At 37.6% G+C, this 12,275-nt stretch overlaps 1 protein-coding gene across 2 annotated transcripts in view; it reads left to right on the top strand.

Annotated features, from left to right (window-relative positions):
* ASXL2 (ASXL transcriptional regulator 2) overlaps positions 1 to 12,275 on the top strand; it is a 115,982-nt gene that overhangs the window by 62,894 nt on the left and 40,813 nt on the right. The gene's annotated exons all lie outside the window — the stretch shown is intronic.

Raw genomic sequence — 12,275 nt, forward strand, 5'->3', positions numbered from 1 at the left:
GAAATATGGCAAGTGTGACTGAGGAACTGAATTTTTTATTTTATTTTAACTTAAATTTCAGTAGCCTCTTGTCACTAGTGGCAACTACATTGGACAACACAGCTCTAGGTTTTAGGTTTATTGTCTGCTCTTGGCCATCTATAGCCTTTTGTTTTGTTTTGTTTTTTTTGTTTTTTTTTTGTTTTTTTTTGTTTTTTTTCTGAAGCTGGAAACGGGGAGAGAGAGTCAGACAGACTCCCGCATGCGCCCGACCAGGATCCACCCGGCACGCCCACCAGGGGCGACGCTCTGCCCACCAGGGGGCGATGCTCTGCCCCTCCGGGGCGTCGCTCTGCCGTGACCAGAGCCACTCTAGCGCCTGGGGCAGAGGCCAAGGAGCCATCCCCAGCGCCCGGGCCATCTTTGCTCCAATGGAGCCTTGGCTGCGGGAGGGGAAGAGAGAGACAGAGAGGAAGGGGGGGGGGTGGAGAAGCAAATGGGCGCTTCTCCTATGTGCCCTGGCCGGGAATCAAACCCGGGTCCCCCGCACGCCAGGCCGACGCTCTACTGCTGAGCCAACTGGCCAGGGCCTATAGCCTTTTTTTAAGGATGCTCTGATTTTACTTGCCCCTGTAATCCTCTCTTCTAAAATTTGAGCAGTTACTACTCTAACAACTCTCTCCTTACTAGGAAAAGAATGCTTTTCATTTATGCTAGCAAAGATTAAATTTAATTTGCTGGTCTTTGCTCTCGTCCCTTGGTTGGTGCCTACATCATAACTTACCCAAGAAACTTTTTAAGGAATAGTGTCTTCATTGCTCTACTTCCCTGGGATGGATTTTCCACTTACGGATACATTTTACTACCTATCCTTGCTAATTACCTGTAGCTTCCTGTCAGAGTTTTGAAGAGGGCAAATTGTTTATACCAAAGTATTAATAAATTTAGCTGTACATGGCAAGGTGGATTTTAAGCCAACTTGGGATGTTTCCGTTATAAGGACTGATAAAAGGGTTCTTTACTCTAATGATTTTCTAGAGCAAAATAGACATCCAAGAGTTTCCCTAGCTTGGATAGCCTCTTAGATGAGCTGTCTTTGGATCTAGAAACGAGACTAAACGTTTTTCATAATACTTGATTCATTAATTTTACATGCCTTTAGACCTATTGATGTACAACTATATCAGAAAAATAGTTTTATTCATTATTATTCCTGTGCTAATAATGTATGTGCTACTTCTGGAGAGAATTGAAGTAATTGGTGGCACCATCTGGGTTCCCTGGAATAGCTACTATACGTGCCATCTGGGGAAATTTTGTGATTGTGAGAATTTTAGCTTTAAGATCACAGCCACTTAGAGAGGAACCCATACCTCAATATTGGGAACAAATAGAATAAAGGTAAGACAAAGCCAGAACCTGTGGCCAATTTTCTGATACATATTTTTAAAGTAATCCCTGTCAATAGTGAAAGGAATTTTGGTCCATCTGGCCTGTATTCCTATGCATTAAGGTCTTTTGTGTAGAGCTTAACATATTTAAAGCTCTGTCTCTCCTCTGTGCTTCCTTAGTTTCAAATTTTCAAGTTTGGAAATTGTTGATCAAAAATTAGGAACCAGTTCCAAGTCATCAGGCTGGAGAAACAAACATAAGATTCATAATGTCTGGATGTGGCTAGAAACAGGGAAATCAATATTGAAGAAGGCCAGACTGGTAAACTGGAAACGAAATCATGGTTTTGAGGTCTTGGCTTTTCAGTAGCCACATGTGCTGCAGTGGCTGTTTTGGTTTTTGGTTTTTTTTTGTATTTTTCTGGAGCTGGAAACGGGGAGAGACAGTCAGACAGACTCCCACATGCGCCCGACCGGGATCCACCCCGCACGCCCACCAGGGGCGATGCTCTGCCCCTCCGGGGTGTTGCTCTGCCGCGACCAGAGCCTCTCTAGCGCTTGGGGCAGAGGCCAAGGAGCCATCCCCAGCGCCCGGGTCATCCTTGCTCCAATGGAGCCTTGGCTGCGGGAGGGGAAGAGAGAGACAGAGAAGAAGAAGGAGGGGGGGGGGGTTGAGAAGCAAATGGGCACTTCTCCTATGTGCCCTGGCCGGAAATCAAACCCGGGTCCCCCGCACGCCAGGCCGACGCTCTACCGCTGAGCCAACCAGGCAGGGCTGCAGTGGCTGTTTTGAATAGTGGCTGCTAGATGGTTGTTAAAGGCTATTTCTAATTGAAGATAAATGTATTATGATAGAGGAAAATCTAAGAAATAACAAAACCCCATTGTCAGTAGTTTATGAAGTGGATTAAGTAGCATAACCTTGTCCAATACTCAGCATAATAATAGAAAATACTCACAGCAAGGTAATAGCAAAATCAAAATTGTTGTGGTCTTGATAAATTGTTTTGAACTGCCTTTGATTCCTTTTCTAGATATTGTCGCAATGCTGAATACTTATCCTCAGTTTACATTACAATGAGATGTTCTATCAAGATTTTTTCTGGTTATAGGTAGTCTGTTAAACAGAGTAGAATGGGCTATATGTGGTCTTTGGAAGGTGGAGGTGAGAGGTGCATGTGATGTTATGGAATTCTTGCTTACTCTGGTAGCTCTGATACTCTTTAAGATAGGGATAAATGCTGACTACCAGTAATGAAGAATGATTTATTCATTCATTATGGGTTATACATATAGCATAGATTATGTACATTTTTAGATATATAGTATATATTTATAAATGTTTTTGTAGCCCAGTGCAAATTAAAGTGGAAAACTTGTAATTAGCAGAGATAGTAACAGCATGCAGCAAAGCAGTTCTAAATCAGTTGCAGTTATTAATTAAAGGTAAAGCAAATTAATTGTGCCTATTCCTTTTTCTTATTTAGGGCTTTTACTCTCAATCTGACATCACTTTATTTCAAATGCATTGTAAGACAGGAAGAACACTGAGATAGTATCAAAACCCACTTCCTTTTATGTACAAAAATAAAGAGCTCTGACAGCAAAACTGATACTTCTAGTTGAAAATTGATAGAAACTCTCTTGATATAGGTATACCTTTCAGCCAAATAAGAATAAAGAACAGGGCTTTGAAATTCAGCCCAATATTAAAACTAATTTATTGATTGTCATGTAAAGTGGAAGAACTTAGAAGCTTGTAGTTTTAGTTCCTAATTTTCAGACAGGAAACAATGTTCAGAGAAGAGCTTTATGGAATTACAAGTCACGGTAAGGTGGAATGACTCCAGAAAAATTATTAAAATCAACTTTTTCTGTACCTTTTTTGGTAGGTTCATAGCTACCTTTTCCCTCAAATAACATGTAAATATTGCAGCATGAAGCTATTGCAGAAGTATTATTTTTATCTTCTAATAGAGAAAAGTTTGTTAGATATTGGTGTGCTTTTAAATGTTTTAAAAAAAATTGTGACATACGCCTTTTTAACTATCAAGGAATTAACTAGTTCTTTTCAGGAGCATGGCTTGAAAAGATTAATTTTACCTCTTATTCAGAACTACTTTAAATCAGAAATTAGATATATGTTGTCTTTGCAGTTTAAATAATGTTAGACCTCCCTGCCCTCTAACATCATTTATGTATGTGTTAAGTTACTGAATGGGGATGATCATGTATAGAACTGTCTCCTTTTAAAAAGTATACTGAGGAGAAAAACTCCTGTGGCAGAGTTAACTAACTTTGGGAGAGATGTTCTCTTTCTGCTCTGGGGTGGTTTGTGGCTGAGTTGGAGGTTTTAGGTCTGTCACGTATTAAAAATGGCTACACTTTTAGGACTTAAATAGGGTATTCAGAAGCAAGGGTAAGTATTCAGGTGTGGCCTTTCCATCTTTGATGAGGAGACTTGTTTGACTATTATCAGGAACCACAGTCTGCACAGTTTGGAGTAGACTATGCTTGCTGTGGGAAGGTGGGGCTTAGAACTAAAACAGTTACTTTTGGAAATGAAATTCCTCTAAAGAAAGACTACCATGAAAATAAGAACTTTCCCTTTAGGGAAATAGGTATTACTGTTTTTGAAGACTAAAACAATTTTGGAAACTTCAGTTGTTATCACTGTTTCAGCTATTAATTTAACTTCCAGCTATATAAAACAGAGTTTTAATTTTCATATTACTGCTTCATTGTTTTTGATAGTCTAATATTTCTAAGGGATGTTTTCGGGAGAACATAATGTCAATGATCATTTAGTAAAGCTTTAAGTTTAAGTGTATCTTTTATGAATAGTTCATACCTTGTTGACCTTGTTCAATATAATAGCCATTCATTCTCAATGCTATAATATATCTGAAAAGTAGTATCTTCTCAATATATACTCAGTGGGTAGTACATAGATATCCAACAACCTGAAACTACTTTAGTAAATAATACAAAATTGGCTTTAATGAGTACCAAGTTTCAAAACTTAATTTTAAACGTTTTAAAAGTTTCTCCATCAGGTTGCTCTATTTTTGGGGGGGTTGATATTTTTTTGTTTCTTTTTTTTTTCTTTTTTTTTTTTTACAGAGAGAGTGAATCAGAGAGAGGGATAGACAGGGACAGACAGACAGGAACGGAGAGAGATGAGAAGCATCAATCATTAGTTTTTCATTGCGCGTTGCAACACCTTAGTTGTTCATTGATTGCTTTTTCATATGTGCCTTAACCGTGGGCCTTCAGCAGACTGAGTAACCCCTTGCTGGAGCCAGCGACCTTGGGTTCACGCTGGTGGGCTTTTGCTCAAATCAGATGAGCCCATGCTCAAGCTGGTGACCTCGGGGTCTTGAACCTGGGTCTTCCGCATCCCAGTCCGACGCTCTATCCACTGCGCCACCGCCCGGTCAGGCTTGTTTCTTTTTAAAATCAAATAATAAGTAACTGCTGATCTTTTGACCAGAATTTGTTAATCTTTTTATTGTGTTAATATATTTTATTCATATACATTTTTATATGAAAGCAAGCATTTTTATTTCTAATCAGATACTAAGTATGTATGTATTTATTTACTTTGAGAGAGAGAGTCATCCATTCGCTGTTCTACTTAGTTGTGCCATTGATTGCTTCTCATATGTGCCCTGACCAGGGCTCAAACTGGCAATCTCAGGGGTCAAGCCTGAACCCTCAGGATCAAGTCAGCACCCTTGGGATGGAGCCAGCAACCCCAGGTGTAGCCTTAGTGCTCCAGGGTGGCACTCTATCCACTGCACCACCGGCCAGGGCACCTAACTATGTTTCTAAGTGAGTGCTTTTACTCTACTGAGCAGTTCACATTGGAGGACCTCTTGATCAGGGTATAATTTGTATTGTTTAGGTCATTATTTATTTACAAAACCAAAGAACCATCTCTATTTAAACTATTTACTACACTCAATCTTTTTCTATTATATACCATTTGCCATGTATTTGGAAAACCAATTTGAATAAGGTGTGGGTTCCACCCATACTGAGAGGTATAGAAAATAAGCAGGTAGTTAGCAAGTAATTTAATAAATAACGTGTTTATATTTATCATATTATGGCAGAATTAGAGAAGAGAATAGTTACCTTTTCCTGGGTTAGTAAGTATTCTATGAGATACAGAAAAATTTAATATACTATCCTTTCCTTGAGAATATAAGCTCTAGTGAAGAAGGGACATATCATGGAGAGAAAGAAATTCAAAGTGCTACTCCAGTGAACAGTTGGATAATAAGAAAGTAGAAGACCTTATTGCAGGTATGGAGAAAGTTACAGTGATCTGGATGGAAGATCAAACCAGACCCAACATTGCTTAGGCAAAAGCCTCAGTCCAGAGCAAGGCCCTAAATCTCTTGAATTCTGTGAAGTCTGAGAAAGGTGAAGAAACTTCAGAAAACAAGTTTGAAGCTAGCAGAGGTTAGTTAGTTCATGAAATTTAAGAAAAGAAGCAGTCTCTGTAGCATGTAAGTGCAAGATGAAGCAGCAAGTGCTGATATAGAAGCTGCAGCAAGTTATCCAGAAGATCTAGGTACCGTAATCAGTGAAGGCAGCTACTCTAGATTTTTAGTGTTGACAAAACAGCCTTATAATGGAAGAAGATGCAACCCAGGACTTTCATAGCTAGAGAGGAAAAGTCAATGCCTGGCTTTAAAGGACAGAGTGACTTCGTAGCTGGTGACTTTAGGTTGAAGCCAATGCTCATTTACCATTTTGAAAATCCCAGAGTCCTTAAGAATTACACTAAATCTTCTCTTCCTGTGCTTTAAAAACAGAACAACAAAGCCTGGGACAAAAATGGAACAACAAAACATGTCTGTTTACAACTTGGTTTATTGAATGAATATTTTAAGCCCACTGTTGAGATCTGCTCAGTAAAAGATTCTTTTAAAAATGTGACTGCTCATCAACAATACACCTGGTCATCCAAGCACTGTGATGGAGATGTACAACAAGATTAATGTTTTCATGCCTGCTAACATCCTTTCTGCAACCCATGCATCAAGGAGTAATTTCAACTTTCAAGTCTTACTAAGAAATACATTTTCTCATAGGATTATAGCTGACATAGTGATCCTTTTGATTGTTCTGGGCGAAGTAAACAAATCTAGAAAGGATTCACCATTCTAGATGCTGTTAAAAACATTTGTGGTATATGGGAAAAGGTCAAAATATCAACAAACAGCAGTTTGAAAGAAGGTGATTCCAGCCCTTGTGTATAACTTTGAGGGATTCAAGACCTCAGTGGAGGAAGTAATTGCAGATGTGGTGAAAATAGCAAGAGAAACTAGTATTAGAAGTGGAGCCTGAAGATGTGATTGAATTGTTGCAATCTCATGATAAAACTTGAATGGGTGAGGGTTGCTTCTATGCAAAGAAAGTAGTTTGGTTTTTTTTAAGGTTTTATTTATTGATTTTAGAGAGAGGAGGGCAGAGAAGGAAAGAGGAAGGAGGGAGAAATGAGAAGCACCAACTCATAGTAGTTGCTTCTCATATGTGCCTTGACTGGGCAAGCTTAGGGGTTCAAACAGCAAACCTCAGCATTCCAGGTCCAAGCATTACCCACTCTGCCATCACAGGTCAGACGAAAGTAGTTTTTGAGATGGAATCTACTCCTGGTAAAGAAGCTGGGAAGATTGTTGAAATGACCACAAAATATATATTTATAATATGGTATTACATAAACTTAGTTGATAAAGCAGAGGCAGGTTTTGAGAAGATTGACTCTAATTTTGAAAAAAGTTCTGTGGGTAAATGCTGTCAAACAATATAGTGCATGCTATAGAGAGATTGTTTATGAAAGAAAGAGTTGGTTAATACAGTAGACTTCACTGTTGTACTATTTTAAGAAATTCCCACAGTCACCCCACCCTTCAGCAAGTACCACTCTGATCAGTTAGCAGCCATCAACAGTGAGACAGGACCCTCCACCAGCAAAAAGATTACAACTTCCTGAAAACTCAGATGATGGTTGGCACTTTTTAGCAATGAGGTATTATTAAATTAAGGTATGTGTGTGTGTGTGTGTGTGTGTGTGTGTGTGTGTGTATATATATATATATATATATATTTTTTTTTTTTTTTTTTAGCTAATGTTGTGCACTTGATAGACTGCAGTGTAGTGTAAACATGCCTATATATGCACTGGGACAAAAACTTGGTGCAACTCACTTTATTGTAGTGGCCCGGAACTGAACCTGCATATCCCTGAGGTATGCCTATATAACATTATGTTAGAAGTATTTATCTCAACACAAGTAAGCATTTGGTATAATAAATGACAGGAGAAGGGAGAACTACCTGTGTGCAGATCTGATTATTGGATAAACTTGAAATTTTTTATCTCAGTTGAAATTCCAGACATATGAAAGATATAGAAAAGGTAAAAGCGAGTTTTTAAGTGAAAACCAAGTACTAAAGGAAAATGTATGAAAATTTCTTTTAAAACCTGAGAATAGGTCTTTAACAACAGAAACTTCTGTTTTTGTGAAAGTATGTTTTTATCCTTTGACTTAGCAAACCTCCTTCTAAGAATCAATCCACAGATATACTGTGAAAAAAGCAAAATAGCATAGCATATCTAAGACCAGTGCTTCTCAAACTTGAGCATGCTTCAGAATCACCTGCAGGGGTTATGATGCCTATTCCTGGCCTTCTCTTCAGAGTTTCTGACTTAATAGATCTGAACGAGGATCCAGTAATTTCCCGTTTCCCACAGATTTTTAAGTAACTATGGTGGTGGTCTTTGTACAACACCTTAAGGGACCACTGGTAAGACAGTGATTCTCAAAGTGTGTGCCAGGGTGCACTGGTGCGCCCTAGAAGATTTCCAGGTGTGCCTTATGGTATTCCAGAGAAATATGTGCCTTCTGGGGACCAAAAAAACCAACAGGGTTTTTGGAGTTTAGATTTTTGGGGGACAGAGGTGTGGGGAATTGGCTGTAAACTGACAGTCTGCCCAACCCCCACCTCACTTGCCTGATTAGGTTGCAAAAGGCTGTTAAGCTGTGGTGCTGGATTGCTTACATTACCCTCCATGTTCCCTGGAAAGACAGGAGGCAGGTTTCTTCTGTCCTTTGTTTGGTGTAAAGTTAAGATGATATGAATGGTGGGGCTTTTGGATTGATCATTAAAGATAAGGAATTGTCTCTTGAAGCCTTTTGGATTTCTATAAAAGAAGAATATGTGGCAATATCTAAAACAGCTTTGAACGTTTTCCTACAATTTTCAACATCCTATTTATGTGAATTAGGATTTTCTATCCTCAACACAATTAAGAGTGAAAAGAGAGGAATTCTTCAATGTATTGACAAGGAAATGAGAGTATGCCTTTCAAATATATGCCCAAACGTTGAAGAAATTGCTAGGACACATCAGGCTCATCATGTTTCTCATAAACGCAAGAATGGAAAAACTTAACACATTTGTGCCAGGACCTGCTGAATTTACTAAATCTTACTAAGAATGTATCTATATATATAGAAAGATAACTTTTTTATCACTTTTTAATTTTTTAACCCCTCTTTTTTACGAATTCTAAAAAGCATAACTCAAAAAATGTAACAATGTTTTTTAATGTCAGAATAAATTTAATTTTGTCACATTTATTTCATTTAATTACCATAAAAGCACGTTTGGACTTTATATTTATTCTTTAATATTTGACTTAATTATTATAACATATTTCTCAGAAATTTGTATATAGTGCACCTACAATTACTTGTAGGATTTTAAATGTGCCCCGACTTCAAAAAGTTTGAGAACCACTTGGTTAAGACATTGGAGTAATAAGAGCAAAAACAAAATATTATCAAAGTCTAGTTTGCTCATTGGAGTAATAAGAGCAAAAACAAAATATTATCAAAGTCTAGATGTAGCACTATCAAAGTGCTACATCTGCACAATGGAATTCTATGTGGCTCTTAAAAGGGAAGTAGAAGATCTCTTTGTTCTGTTCTAGAATATTCCCTAGGATATCTTAATTAAGAAGAGGTTGGTGGGCCCTGGCCGCTTTTCTGAGTCAGTTAAGGGTATTGTCCCAAAACAATAAGATTGTGGGTTTGATCACCAGTCAAGGCACACACAGGAAGCAACCAGTGAATACCTGAGTGTAAGAACTAATGAATGCTTCTCTCTCCCTTCCCTTTCTCTCCCTTTCTCTTCTTCTCTATCCCTTTCTCTCTATCCCTTCCTCTCTCTCTCTCTAAAAAATCAATCAGTAAAACCCTGGCCCTGGATAGCTCTTTGGTTGAAGCATCATACCTGTACAGAGGTTGCCGGTACAATTACTTGGTCAGGGCACATACAGAAGCAGCTCAATGTTCCTCTTTCTCCCTCCCTGCCTCTCTCTCAAAAAAAAGAAAAGGAAGTTACTGGACAGTTTAATATACACAATATTTTGTTTAAAGAAATAAGTAAAGGTATTAAAATACATATACATATATATATATGTTGTTTTCACAAGAATAAAAATAAAACTAATATAAATGATCTACAGGGAAGAGGTAATAAAGTACTATAGACAAGGGTGGGAGTTAGACTTATGTAAAAGTAGCTTGTTTTATAGCTTTACTTAATTAAAACAAAAATTAAATATACTATCTAGAAATATGAAACAACTTAAAGCAAACTCAAGTATACATCAAATTTGTTGTATAACAACATATGCAAGTGTGAGGCCGGTGGTTGTGGCCATGCAGATTTGTGTTGAATTCAGGCAGATGGTAAAGGAACTGTGGAGCCTGAAAATGATAAACCATATAAATTTATTGGAGGCTCACAGAGACAGGCAAGCCAAAAGAAGAAAAGAAAATTAAACAAAGGAGAATCTGCTTTTCACAGTGGAGGGCAAGGGATCAGGAAACAAACCACACCTCTCATTGGTAGGAGTGCCATCTGCTCTAATCTACCTTGGGAAGAGCACCTATACCCCTACAGAAGTGCTTGCAGCCTGGAAACCAGCGAGCAAGCCTAACACAGCTGCCCTCCCCACAGTAAGTTACTGTAGGCTATGTCTTAGCTGTTGGAGTTCAGAGACAAAGAAATCTTAAACTGCATTCAGTAGTCTTATTTTCAGCAATTAAATTGGTATGTGTTTTTTGAAACTAGAATGATAATAACAAGTTAATAAGTACAGCAATGTTTTGGGGAACCAGGACTATCAGGAAAGAAGAAAAGTGGTAGAAACATAAAATCAGAAAAGTTAAGTGCCAATCCTGTTATCCAAAATTTGAATTTGATATCTGCATGAATTTTTCTCCTTTTAAAAAAAGATTTCTCTTATTGCAGAAATTGAAAGATCCTAAAACCAATGGAAACCCAGTAGCAGTGAGCAGCACAAGTGTGCAGCACATGGTATTTTAATACCATTTCCAATGAAAAGATACCAGCTCCTTCGAGAAGTAGCTGATCAAATTCTGGGCAAAGAAATTATACAAGACTTGCCTGTGACTTTCTGTGGTGCTAGACTGCAAGGAAGCAGTTAGATACTGTTGAAGCCATGTTCCAAAGATACATAGTTTACTACTTGAAGGAGCTCCCATAATCCCAAAAGAGGACAATTTGAGTGCTAAATTTGTAGTAGTTGCTTTTGACTTCAAGTATATAATGGTATATGAGTTGATAATAATACTTTTAGAGAGAAAATTAGTTTTAAGTTTAGTATTAGTTTTCCAAAGCTGCTGTAACAAATTAGCACAAGCTGACTGCCTTAAAACAACAGAAATTTATTTTCTTGCAATTGTGGAAGCCAATAGTCTGAAGTTGAGTTGCCAGCAGGTTCACATGTCTACAGTGGCTCTGCAGGGTAGAAATCAGTTCCTTGTATTTTCTAGTTTCTGTGATTACTGACTTACCTGCCTTGTTTTCATATTGCCTTCTCTGTATCTGTCTCCTCTATGTATCTAAGGACACTTGCCATTGGATTTAGAACAATAATCTCTTCTCAGGATCCTTAACTTCATCTGCCAAGGCTCCTTTCCTAAATGACATTTATAGTTGTTGGGGATTAGGATATAAACATACCTTTTTGGTGACTACCATTTAGCCAACTACAAGTAGACACTCATTCTAAAATTACACAAAGTTTAAAGCTTCACTGTGCTCCTTACTATGTAGTTGTCCCCTTTGGCAAGCTAAATATCCTGATCCATAAAATTTAAATAGTATCATAATATGCAGATGAATGTGTATAAAATTTGTGTATAAATATATGTTTAAATCATTTTATAATTTTATTTGTATAGAAAAATACCAGTAAGGATGGCAATCCAATTATATTTTATTTGGTTATTTCAGAGGGTAGAATTGGAGGAAATTTGATGGGGGTAGAAACAGAACTTGTAACCACCTTAAAGGATTAAAAATCCTGTTACAGCCTGACCTGTGGTGGTGCAGTGGATAAAGCGTCAACCTGGAACACTGAGGTTGCCGGTTCAAAATCCTGGGTTTGACTGGTCAAGGCATGTACAGGAAGCAACTACTATGAGTTGATGCTTCCTGTTTCTCTCCCTACTTTCTTTTTCTCTCTAAAAATTAATAAGTGAAATCTAAAAATAAATAAATAAATAAATAAATAAATAAATAAAATCTTATTCCAGTAAACCTAGCACAGATTGCTGGGCACATAGAAGATATTTAATTTTTGGTTGCTCTAATAAAATTATGTGTTTTTGAAGACAGTGTAGCCACTAAAAGGAATCACAAGAGATAAGTTTCCCAACATGTGTTTAAATCTTTGTATTTAAATCTTGTTTGCTGTTTGTAGTTCTTAGCCTTTAATATTTAATTGTTAGGACAGAATTTAAGTTTCATAGAAGTTATGAGACCAATAGTTGGCTTTAAGTCAGCTTTGGG

Source organism: Saccopteryx leptura, chromosome 3, assembly GCF_036850995.1.
Source record: "Saccopteryx leptura isolate mSacLep1 chromosome 3, mSacLep1_pri_phased_curated, whole genome shotgun sequence".
Taxonomy (NCBI): Eukaryota; Metazoa; Chordata; class Mammalia; order Chiroptera; family Emballonuridae; genus Saccopteryx; species Saccopteryx leptura.